The sequence below is a fragment of the Ammodytes marinus genome (genome assembly GCF_949987685.1).
Source record: "Ammodytes marinus genome assembly, chromosome: 10".
In the NCBI taxonomy this organism is placed as follows: Eukaryota; Metazoa; Chordata; class Actinopteri; order Uranoscopiformes; family Ammodytidae; genus Ammodytes; species Ammodytes marinus.
In genome coordinates, this window is record NC_137214.1 from 23,838,175 (window position 1) to 23,850,609 (window position 12,435).

The following is a 12,435-nucleotide window of genomic DNA, read 5'->3' on the forward strand; positions in this document are numbered from 1 at the left end:
AGCATTGGTTAGTCAGTGGAAAAGGTGAGAATGAATGTCTCAGGTGTCAGCAGTCACTGCTCAAATGCCTGATGGTACAATTTGGCTTCAAATAAGCTATTCCTACAAAATAGGAATTTGACTAAATGTGAACTTAAAGTCCAAATAGACAATTAATGGGCAGAAGCAAGGACATTGACTGAGCAAGTCAGTACTGCTAACCTCTAGCTGGCAATAAGACTTATGGGGGCTCATCCTTCACAATTCCATAATCAGTTATGAATCTAGTATCAGTATGGATAAAAAAATCTAAATCTTGAGATTGTCCTCATTAAATAGGTTAACATTCAGTAAGCTATACTTTATGGTTTGTGGAGAATTATGACTCAAGATTTGAGTGTTCAATGCAGTGTGCATTTTGAAATAGTGTCTTCTGTTTTGACATGAGTTTTGAGTTCCGTAGTCCAGAACTCTACCAGTCAAAGGAATGGATTTTATTGGCCAGTGCACACATCATTTAAGCATGAGGGGTGCTAGCACAAGTTCTGACAGGCCATGTCGAAATACCTTCTGGCCATCTTAAAATGTGTTGAAATTCTCTCACCACCCATCATAGTGCTACCTCTAAATTGGCACATTGATTTAACGAGCTTGACTCTCTGATTCAGCGTTTGATGCTTTCACTATAAACGACCATGGGTATTGACTGATCATTACAACCTTACCTTCTTTAAAGATGTTATTTTTATTTCTGCCTCGGCACATGATATTCTTATCTACAAACAAATACCACCTGAAGTGAATTGCCTTGATTTGTACACTATATTTGTATGCACTTTTGGCATCCATGCCCTAGCTAGGAGATGAGCCTTGGCATGTGTACTTTTACAAGTCATGAGTGCAGCCTGTTGGTAAGATACACTGTGAGTGAAAGGAACAAGTAATCCATTGTTTCACAAATGCAGTAGATACTTTGCAATCAGTTATTTGTCTAATTCCTGCTGCGTTACAGTTGACTGAACAAAGCTATCAACCCAGAGAACCAGCCTCAGCAAGCACAGCAAGGGCCGCCTTCAGATTAATCAAGCAGTACTGGCAATTATTTAAGGGGACGTAGTTACATTTGCCGCTACACTCTTCTGTGAAATAAAGTGGCTAAAAAGGGCCTGACAAGTAGGTTTTGTGCTCCATTGAACTGATTTAAAATATTTCTCATGCACATCTCTTCAGTTAGTCAGTAAGTAAGGGACATTCAGTGTCCAAATCTGCATTGAAAAGTGGAATGGTGTGAGCCCATAAAATGCCACTTGTCTTCCAAAATCTTAAATTACAGTGTAATGAGCTATTATCTGGCAGCTGTTTAGGCTGATCAATTATGAAGTCTACCAGGCAAGAATGAAGATGCTGTGCATATATGTCATGCAGGTCTTTTCTTGCGTACTAACCTGCGGTTGAGCGGCTGTTCTTCCTGAAACTGACATGTCTTCAAGGATATTTATCTTGGATCGCTGGGCATTTGCGATGGCTGACTCGGTTGAAGTCATGAGCTCACTCCCCATGCCTGCTCTTATTTGCATTTCTTTTGTTTACTTTCAGACCCTGGAGTAAGTGACCTGTGGAAATAGTCACACCGGGGATAGTGCCTCCTCTTTTCAATAACAGTGTATGGACATCTGACAGTGGGAAGCCCAGCAGGTACGTCAAAATAAATAATGTTTCTTCTTGTTATTGTGGATGCTGTTGGCCTTTTTTATTTCAGTTATTCAGTCAGGTTTGGCTTCAAAGGTCAATTTTGAATAAGAGCAAAGCTAAATAATAAATCCAAACATACTCCAACCCATACATGACATGCTGACCCAGGCATTCACTCAAACCGTTTACATTGAATTTATCCGAATATAATTGGAAAGTAGTTTACAAGAGACATGTAACAACGTACATTACATATACAGAAAGTTTTTTGTGACAACAACAACTACAAAAACTGTGTATGTGTGAATCACAGATTAATTGACGGCAATAGCTGCAAGTTCTTCCCAATAAATGACCTTTGGATGCTTCAGGCTACTAAGCACGTGATTTGGATAGTCAGTGGACACGAGGGGAGACTGAAATACCACTGCTTGATTGCATGGACGGCTAAGTGTAGCTGGTAGTCTGAGCAAACAAGCTGTGAGAAGCTAATGTCTTTATCTGAGTAGTGTGGAGTTGTGACAGTCACTAGAAGCACACGTAAAGTAATTTTAGAGACTCTATGTGGCAACCTTTGTTGTAGCTTTGTATTTCTACTGCAAGAGGTCCCTAGCCTGGCTCCGCCCGCCCACCTACTTCTGGCCAAATTTAATTTTCCCTTCAGTAGTCAGTCTGGGTGTACAGCGCATTTCCCAGATTCTCCGGAGAATCTACAATCGTCCAATCAGCGAACAGAGCGAGTGGCTGAGAACGCTCCAGTTTCAGTTGAATGCTGCGTTCCTTTATACTCGGAAGAAGGAGATTTCCGACTTGGTAGTTCCGAGTTCCGACCTGTCTGTGTTCCAGTGCATCTGCTCGCGAAAGTATAGACGCCTAAAACCTTTCTCGTCCAAATAACTAAACGTTAGGCTCCAACAAGTTACCGTTGCCAGGCACCGGTAGATTCATAGACTACGATATGTAGTGAAATCGGAAATTTCCGAGTTCCCTGTCCAACTGAAACGCACCGCCAGAAGCCGGCTCATGACACACGTGATGACCAAACGTGATGCGATTGGTTGGCTAATCCAGAGTGGCACTGGGCAGATCCAATAGTTTTAAACTTCGACAGACACCCGCCTCCAAGTGAGTGAACGTTTGCCAATTACAGCACTTCCAGACCTTCTGTACAAATGAAATGAAGTACGATGGTCTGGTTGGACCAGGCTAAGAGGTCCCCTGGAGTGTACACATCTGAGGGGAAGTGTAACTACATAGGTCATACAATATGTGTGATCATGTGCACAGTTACCATGCAGATTCCACTTTAACTACTTGAGCTTTCCTTGGCCCCTGTTCACTAAGATATTTATAATACTATTCTGCTAGCCAGCCTGATGTCACCGGGCCATCTGTTCCACTGTTTAGGTCTCCTGACAGTGAACACCCAATTACTCCCTTGTTTATACTATATTATAGATAATTAACACGTTTGTTATCCTCATCTTGCTCTTGAAATAGATTTTCAGAATTGCAATACCTAGAATGGATCCCAATGTATTTGAGATAAATTATTAAGAACAGCCAATGGCTTTCCCCTGATATGTTGCCAATGTAAACATATGCTGCAGTTCTGGAGGTTTGACAGAATTACCAGACCCAATTGTGTCATAACAGATAATTGTCAATTAAATTTACTTTGACTCACATGAATTAAGATCAACATTTAAAAACCAAACCTCCCTTACCTCCCTAATACATGTAAGCCCTTTAAGTGTTTTAATGCTGATGGTCACCAAGTTATGCTACAACATGTAGCTTTGAGAAAGCAAGTATAGTGGCTTGTCACTGAAGTCATGCATGGGTAACAGCTAAATAATGGAGATCAAACGAGGAAACAAGAAGCAGATCTAAAAGGGCAAAGGGCAACAAAAAAAAAATTCTTAACTGAATCATCGGCCTCAACTCCGCTTCCTCAATGCTCTGAGGCATTAAAAGTGACATTTTCTTCCCAAAGGTCAGCAATGACACAGAATGACTCGCAGGGTGTCAGACACATCCAGCCAACATGCTTAAATGCCCAGCCTCAAATGCCAGTGCTACATGTTCTTGGTCAGACCTAATGGGCCTGGTTACGGTTTCCACTGTTTGCCTTTCATGTCACTTTCTCAATAAATAAGGACCCAGGCAAGATGTGGCAAGAAAGACTGGGAGCAGCTGGAAATTAATGTGATCATGTTGGGGAAAGGACAGTGCTGAACGACGTGTGGAAAGAGAATGTGTCTCGCTGAACTCCCTTGCTGCCGTGAGACATAACACAATTAGACTTTAGATTGTTTTTTTTTCTCTCCTCTCCCTCTGCCCATCTGATTTCTGCTCTTGCCAGGCTATTCTCTTTCATCTGCTTTATTCTTCTGTATTGTCATAATGTAGCGGGCCCTGAGTGCCCCCACGGATCACTGGTACAGCTTATCAGTGAAGTGGTGCCGCTTCAAATTGGGTCCCTTCATTTAGTCTCTCTACATTCATTCCCAGGAATATACTTTCAAGGTTGGAAATGGTGTTGGGAAAATATAAACATACTTTGGGTAGAACAATGTAGATAACTACATGGAAATATCATGCAGAATTGAGGAAATATTTAAAACAGTGTTTTCTGACTGTCACTTTGTCATTAACCTATGTATTTGAATTATTAGATAAGATTAAACAAACAAAAATTGTTTGACTTCTAATCCTGCACTGGCTCACCATTCATTGTAGTACGTATGATGGAGTAACTAAAACCTAAGCATATTAATGGTATTTTTAAGTAAGGGATGTTAGTAACGGTCAGTTATTGTGTATTCCAGGTAAAATGTTATTCAAACCTACTCTAATGCAATATTGGCAGTCCATGTACGATTACATTCCAGGAAGTATCCATATGCAGGCTTTTGTAGTCACCATAACCAGAGCAGCTGTCCAAATTGTTTTCGTAGGCATTACTCATGTATGTGACAATTGAAACAATATTCATCTGTGGCCACACTTTACTGAAACAAACGTAAATGCATGATTAAGGCCACATCTGCCAGCCTAATTTATTTTTAATTTGCAGAGAACTCTGCTGTACATTGCTACAATGGATGTGACACTTTGATTAAGCAAGAGCAATAACAAATGATTACCACAAGGTTGTACAGGGAATAGTGACCAGCGGTCCACACTGACTATGACTGCCAAACCAACAGTAGAGACAACAAAATATAATTTTCCTTTTTTCATGTTGGGTTAGAGCTCTTCCATACCAGTAAAACAAGTTTTGCTTCATGGAATAGTATGAAGGTGAGCTTATTACATGACTGTTTTTTAAATCTATTTTAAATATGTTTTTTTCAAATGGTACATCGCATGAGAATTGTGTTTTTAAAACTGCCTTTGGCGTAAACACTGGGACTGGAAATAGAACTGACACACAGAATGCAATTTTGAAAAAGCAAAGTGCTGACATAAACCATGGATGATGGTGTTAAACACTATGTATATGTGTATTTGACTAAATTATTTCTGATTTGCATGGCTAATTCCTCATTTACTGCTTGAGCAAAGCATATGTTCATGTACACGTATGACAGATATGGGACTGGTGAGACTATATCCTAATCTAGGATGAATTTGGCTCAACATCTCTATTGCTGTTCTTGTTCCCAACTAAATGTAGAAGGGATCCTGTCTGCCGATTTTAGTAAAATGGCCGAGGACATCAGAACTATGTATGTTTCATGACCATAAGCATATACATGTGCATCTTTAATTACAAATAGGTTTTCACATCTATTATAAAGGACATACAATCAATGGTATGTATTTTTAGCTACACAGGGCATGAAAGGGCATTATTTGTCATAGGGGAATTGCTGGTTTGAATGTCCAGGAGTTCTGGTTCTGCTGTATATGATTATGAACAGGGAAATGGAATCAATTCTGTTCACCCTTCAGCATATTGGCCCTCATTTATCAATTTTGCGTGGAAACTGGTGCAGATTCTGGCGCAAATACCTCCCTACGCCAGGTATCGCATGGGATTTATCAAACAGGCGTATCTCGCCAATCTCAGTGTACGCCAGGCCATATATTGATAAATGCGGCGGATGAAAACGAGCGTATCACGCCCCTATATTTTCTCAGTTTAGAGGCCTCGCCCAGAGGTTTTACGACATGGATATGCGCAATACGGCATTTCCCTGAAGTAGAAATTGACAGAATAACAGCGAAAGTAGAAAAAAAAGAGTTTCATTTCGGAGCATTAGCCTACAAGCAGCATCAAAGAACGACAGAAGGCAGCAGTTAGGAAGGAAATAACTGCTGCGGTCAACAGCGTCATGGTGTTGACTCAAAATCGCCACTAAAAAAAGCGTGTTGCTGTTCTGAAATGCAACCAACTGGGGGTGCGGGGCTGCGGGCATAATATAAGTGGTGGAGGAGAAAAAGACGCACCAACTGTCCGATAATGGTCCCCATAAAATAAATACACGTCTGCAGAGATTTGAATGATTAGAATGTATTGGCCCTTTTAGATAGCACTATTCAAAAGGGTTTTAAAAACTAAAAATAACACATTTTGCGTTATAGGCCTACTGACAGCATGCGCTTGGCACGAGTGGTCAGCCCGGCCGTCAGCTGCACAAGCCGACCCGGCAGCGATCAGCTGTGAGAGCGCCCACCGTCCTGCTCCACCAGCAGATAGGAACAACGTGCCGGTTAACGGTGGAAATAAATCGCTCGCTTTAGCATCAATGACACATTAAAAGAGGAACTAACATCTACAAAGTGCGTCAAATAAATACAATTTTAAGCTGAATGTTGTGCCGTGTATTTTTTTTATCATAAAGAGCAGTGTAGGCCTACTACATATTTAATACTTAGGCTAACATTTTGAATGAATGCAGCCCCCGTGCCTCAGTGTCCCCCCAGCTGCTCCAAGACGGAGAGCCCTCCTAAGTGGCCGGTGTGCGCACTATTGAATCAGCTCCTACTCAGTTGCACACCATAAGCTGCTAATTTTTAAGTGATTAATATCTTTATTTCGGTTTTATTTGCACTGCATTTGTATTATCTTCTAATAATTGTCCAACAAAGTCATCGGCTACCCGGCACAGCCTGCACTGCGAGTCCAAGCTGTTTTCAAATGTGCGTACACGAGCTGAGAGCTGGCGTGGGATTTGAGCGTACCCTACGCTCACGTCCATATTGATAAATGCCGAGATTTGCGTGGAAATGTACGTACACCCATTTTTCTGGTCTACGCAAGATTGATAAATGAGGGCCATTGTGTCTGAAGGGTGAACAGAATTAATATTGAATTGGTGACTGTACTGACCAGCTTTCCAGTACATTAAGTAGGCCTACAGAAGTGTACTGAAAACTGGTCAATACATTTAAAGAAACATCCTTATCTGTACAGTAAGTGCGCACATAGAACTTCAGCTTAGCACCCTATAGCTTAAAAAACTCTTAAGACCCTAAATAATATTGAGCACTCTTACAGATTTATACGTATTAATTGAAATCAAGTTATTGTAATTTTTCACGAGGGTAAGCTTCATGAATATGTATTTGGAGCTGAGGAGCTGCTTCATTTAGCAGCGTTCTCTCTGCACAGCCCCCACACTCAGCACCACCTCAGTACACGCCTTGACATCATAATGATACATTGTTATAATGTCAATCTAATGATACACATTTCCCTGTGACATCAACATACCCTCATGAATTGGTTTGATAAAATTGACGGAAATATCTGAAGCAATTCAGTCAGCAGAGGCACTAAGCGTCGGTAACATGCAATTATAATCGACTGGGGTGTTTGGGGATTTAGCTAAGCGCTCTGCGCACATTCTTGTCTAAGCATGGTTCGACTGGTATTGTGAGTGGGATGTGGCAGACACACAAAGGAGGGTGAGGACTGTGTGATAGTCGTGATGTATGCAGTGTTGTCTGTTCTGACTAAAGTCACACAGCCATAGGCAGACAGAGAATATCATTCAGCACTGTGGACAGCTCCGCTCTGTGGCCTGTTGTGCTCAGGACCTTGGACAGCTCTCCAGGGATCCGACCACAGTCATTGACGGATCCTCTGTATCCACACAGCCTGTGTAAATCATCTTCTGTTTAATTTAACACATTCTGTATTTATTGTTTAAGAATCTGGCAATTGCAGATGAACCAATCTCAAGTAATCTGTGGCCTGTTTTTTGATCAGTGAGCAAATGTATTTATTTGTAACAGAAATACAAAACTTGGGGAAATGCTGCTTTGAAATGCAGCTCATACATTCTGTTATGATCTGAAGATTGGATTGACCAATACAAAGCGGTTTGTCATAATCACACATGTGTATTTTCTGAATTTAAAATGGCTTCCCATGGGCTACACTGGGCAACCATGTTAGACAGAGAAGAGTTGACTCTTCATTCCCATCTTTTTTTTGTTTCTTTTATTTATTGGGATTTCAATTAATTTTTTTTACAACAAGAACACAAACAAAGAACAACTGTCTCGATTGAAATTCCCATCTTCACAATTTACACAGAAACACACGTTTTACACAATATCAGTTTAATGCAATTAGATATGCATGATAAGGGTGGATTAGCTATACTCGCAAAGTGCTACATTCAAAAGCATGTTGGGTTTAATAAACTTCATAAATATTATACTGTGCAGGTCTAAGGTATAAATATACGCAAAAAAACGTGACTTCACCCCCAGCCACAAGCTTGCACTTATGTGTAGTATGTGTGTAGCCTTTTTTTATAACAGGGATATAAACATGGATGGTAACAGAATAATACAGTTAGTTAATCATACATGCGTTTGAATAATCTGTACTTAGAAAAACAAAAAAGCAGGTGTAACAACAGCAAACGGTATAATGTATATAAATGCTTTTTATACTTAGTTACTGCAGCCATGTGGATGATCGGGTCTGCATTATGAACAGAGCATCTGTGATATCACACTATTCCATATTATCCTGATCTACCATACATAGAGCTGGCGACTTTGCATGTGACTGCCTATTTATATAATAGTACACCCGAACACTATGAGTGCAGTCACCCCTTGATTGGAACATTAATGGAAGACCACATAACAAGCACTGTGCGACTTATCATGCAGGATAACCTCTAAAATAAGCTGGACAAGGCTTTGGGTGAGAGGTTCCTGTGTTATTGTGGTGCTGTTGCTGATGTTGTTTTGTTCACACTTTGTGCACAAAGCAAAATTAAAGGTCAATTTTCTTAATTTAGATTACAGGTCTTGGAGATTAATACAATTCTTAGTGATAACATAAGGAATCAAATCACTGTCATTTTTCTTTCCCAATATTATTACATGATTCTGCTTCGCTTGACTGCAAATGCAATGATTACCCTTGCCAAGTGTATTGATTCATGGTGTTTGGTGTGGAAAGTTGCGATGGAGGTTCCACACATTTACAGAAACAATTTCTCACCAGAAATATCTGTGATGAAAGTGCAAGGCACACAATGTGAATTACCTGGTTGTTCAAATGAAGTGATATTTCAAAAGCAAAAACATTTCAATTTGTCTCTAGCAGTTCTGAATATGTATAAGGGATTTTATTTTCAGGCAAAAGTACAACTCAGTATCTTAGGGTGTATTCAAACTGGGAAAGTCCGCTAGTTCACTTGCTTTGGTCCAGACCAAATAGTTTAGATTTTTTTTTTGTTGGTGTGGTCCACTTTCATATTGCCCCTTTTGCAAGTGAACCAGCATTACGAAGTAAACCCACACGTGATCTGAGGTCATTCATTCATGGACAGACATTCTGGGGCGGAGAGAAGCAGGAAGCACAAAGTGAAAACTGCGAAATATATAACTGATACGATATGGGGTTAAAAATAATAAATACATAAAAAGGCCTACATCTAGCCTATACATACATTTAAAAAAAACATACAATTATGGTTGTTTCATATGGTTATAATATGTAGGCCTGTGTCAATGTGTGGCTTGTAGCCTACAATGTGAAACATAATATTTACTGTATTTTTGCTGCTGGACGCGCGGCACGCGAGGAATAGGCTCAAACTGACACACAGCTGATTTGGCCGTGTCAGCTGGGTGTAAGTTTGGCGCGGCTCAGCTCCATACTGACACGGGGATAGTATTGACGGTCCTGTAACATGGGAAATAAAATAAAAACACGCACTTCAGTTCATACAAAGCGCAGCGTGAACCTGTTGTCACTGTGCGGGAGACGCTCCCCTCTCCTTCATCTGATCGCTGAACACATCAGCATGTTTACGCGTCCTGTCTATCAAATGTAATATACTGTATTCGCTGGCAGGCCCGGTTCTAGACAGTTAGATTAGGGTGGGCCTGTAGACATTTTAGGTGGGCACACTGGGCAGAGAGACAAACAAGGTTTAAGTGCACAACGTGCATAACATTTTACTTTTCTAAGTTGATAAATATCAATATTTGAAAAGCGTCCCTTCACCTTGTTAATTATGGAGGTAAATGGATTTGTTGTGTGTTCATATGGACAAAATACTGGACCACAATCATTTGCTCATTTGTGCTCAGGAATTGCAGAACTGTAAAGGTTGTCTTGTATTCCTCTTGCCATGTCCTTGCCTTTATCAATGAACTGTATCACTGGATCACTGAACATATGTGGTAGTGTTGGTGTTGGTGGTAAGTTGTAACGTCCTTTGACACTCAACCAAGATTATTTCTGCCTCAAGAGCTGCCCTGTCCCTGACAATGTTTGTTTAACTAAAATTCCAATTTGCCGCAATACCTTTCAGTGTATATTAATACAAAATAAGTATAAAACATGATGCAGTGTAAGTTGTAACCAGCCATTTCCCATTTAATTGTTTTAATAACATAATTATTTTGATAACATACAGGGTTAGGGCTAAAACATATATATTCATTGACGTTCAGTTTGTCTTCAGAAACCATTCGGATTAATGAGCGTGATGCGGTGAATAACACATCTAATAATCTTAGAAAGCAAGCTGTGATCGAAAATAATCATTTTATGCTTAATGATGTTTATCGTTCGCATACAACAATGGTAACTGTGATGTTTCCCTATGCTTTGACTGTAACACTTCAAGCAACAAGTCATCAACAAAAGCTATCATCACCCAATTTGTTACTCTTCATTTTAAATTTTCTCAAGTATTACTTTTTTTTTTGTGCTTACTTTGTACATGTTTTATTTTATTTGTTATGTCTATTTCCATTGCTGGACCTGTCTGCAAATTCCAGATGCTCTTAACCTGCCTTTTTACTGGGAAGCCGGTGCACTTGAGTGTCTGGAATTCCAAACATGCCTTTTTGTACCTTGCCTCTTGACTATTTGAATGTTATGAGTAAGTGTATTACTTTACATGTTCTATAGTAGTTTCTTAATTGAGGATAACGTCGCTGCTGGAGAATGAGCTGAAAAGGGTGATTATTTGTCTAGCACATTTGTATTTAAACCGGATTTTCTGCCATGCCACTGTGACTATTTTGTGCTACTTTACTAGGCTCCTTCATTGAAATTTCACTTCTTCATAAGAAACTCATATTTGCACTCCCAAAATAGTATTCAGTTAATTTATGGAATGCAAACAGTGCAAATGTTCTCAACCTAATTGGTATGCTATTCTGACATGTACTGTCTCAGATCGGAATGCAGTTGACCACAATGGGCAGTTCATGCAGAATTATTTGTCATTGTGACTTTGGTTGAGATAGACACTGACTAGACCGTCACTGTTCCTTTGAGTAGTACACGGTCAACATGACGTAACATTCTGTAGAGAATGACAGTGCAGCACATGTGATGTGAATGAAGTGCTAATGTGACTATACAATGGTAAAATGGTCTAACTAATAAGCCTTAGCTTCAGCCTATACCTTTTTCTGCCTATGCACTTTGTCTAATGTGTTTGTTTTGTTTACAGTTAAAGTGCTATTCATTTTCATTATTTGCATGTCAGAACAACGTCAAACGGGCCGAAATAAATATGTAAATTACATTAAAATATAATCAACAACTGGCTATATCACACATTGCACTGCATATTGAATCAGGGAACATAACCATGGTATAGTGTCTGAGTGATATAGAGATTCAATTATTTAACACATAATCATATGACCACTGACCAATGCACCACGAGCACGTGTCATGACTCCTTTCTCTGACATATGTAATAATTTATCCTAACAGCTTCTTCTGCTGACGCTGATCCATTGTAAGCACAGACAATTTGGCCTCCTTGTTCCGAAATCTTTTGTAGGATACTGTCGATTGCCAAAGCTTCTGTATAGCTGACATACACTGCTAATTGGCATATAAACAAGTATGACCCACCTTTGAAGCAGTGATTGTAATAGTGATTAAGGTTGTTTAAAGCCCTGCTCCATGGGGTGTTTGCATAAGTGTATGGGGCCCCTGCACCAATTAACTGTAGCTAATGGGGCCATGCACCATGCACCAAAATAATACACATTTAATGCATTTTATTGAGGAACAAGACCTATGACTTGGCTACACAACCTTCACAGTTATACTTTCTCAGTCCGTGCTAAAGCTTTAGTGGTATATCGCATGCTTCTGTCCCCTACTGCGGCCTTAAGACAAATGGTGAAGATGAGACAGTGTTAAGACAAGCCATTCAATCTCTCCTTATTGTGACTCTTTTGAGCGCCCCTTTAGCAAGAGCTTATATGTGAAACTGCCTGCTCAATAACTCAATTCCACTGTTA

General features: G+C 39.9%; 1 protein-coding gene across 1 annotated transcript in view; it reads left to right on the top strand.

Moving 5' to 3' along the window:
• Window positions 1-1,593: 1,593 nt before the first annotated feature.
• The window catches only part of lingo2 (leucine rich repeat and Ig domain containing 2), a gene marked incomplete at its 3' end in the record, with an annotated part of 143,016 nt that continues 132,174 nt past the window's right edge, over window positions 1,594-12,435 (top strand). The window contains exon 1 of the mRNA XM_080035137.1: window positions 1,594-1,674. The remainder of the gene's footprint in view (window positions 1,675-12,435) is intronic.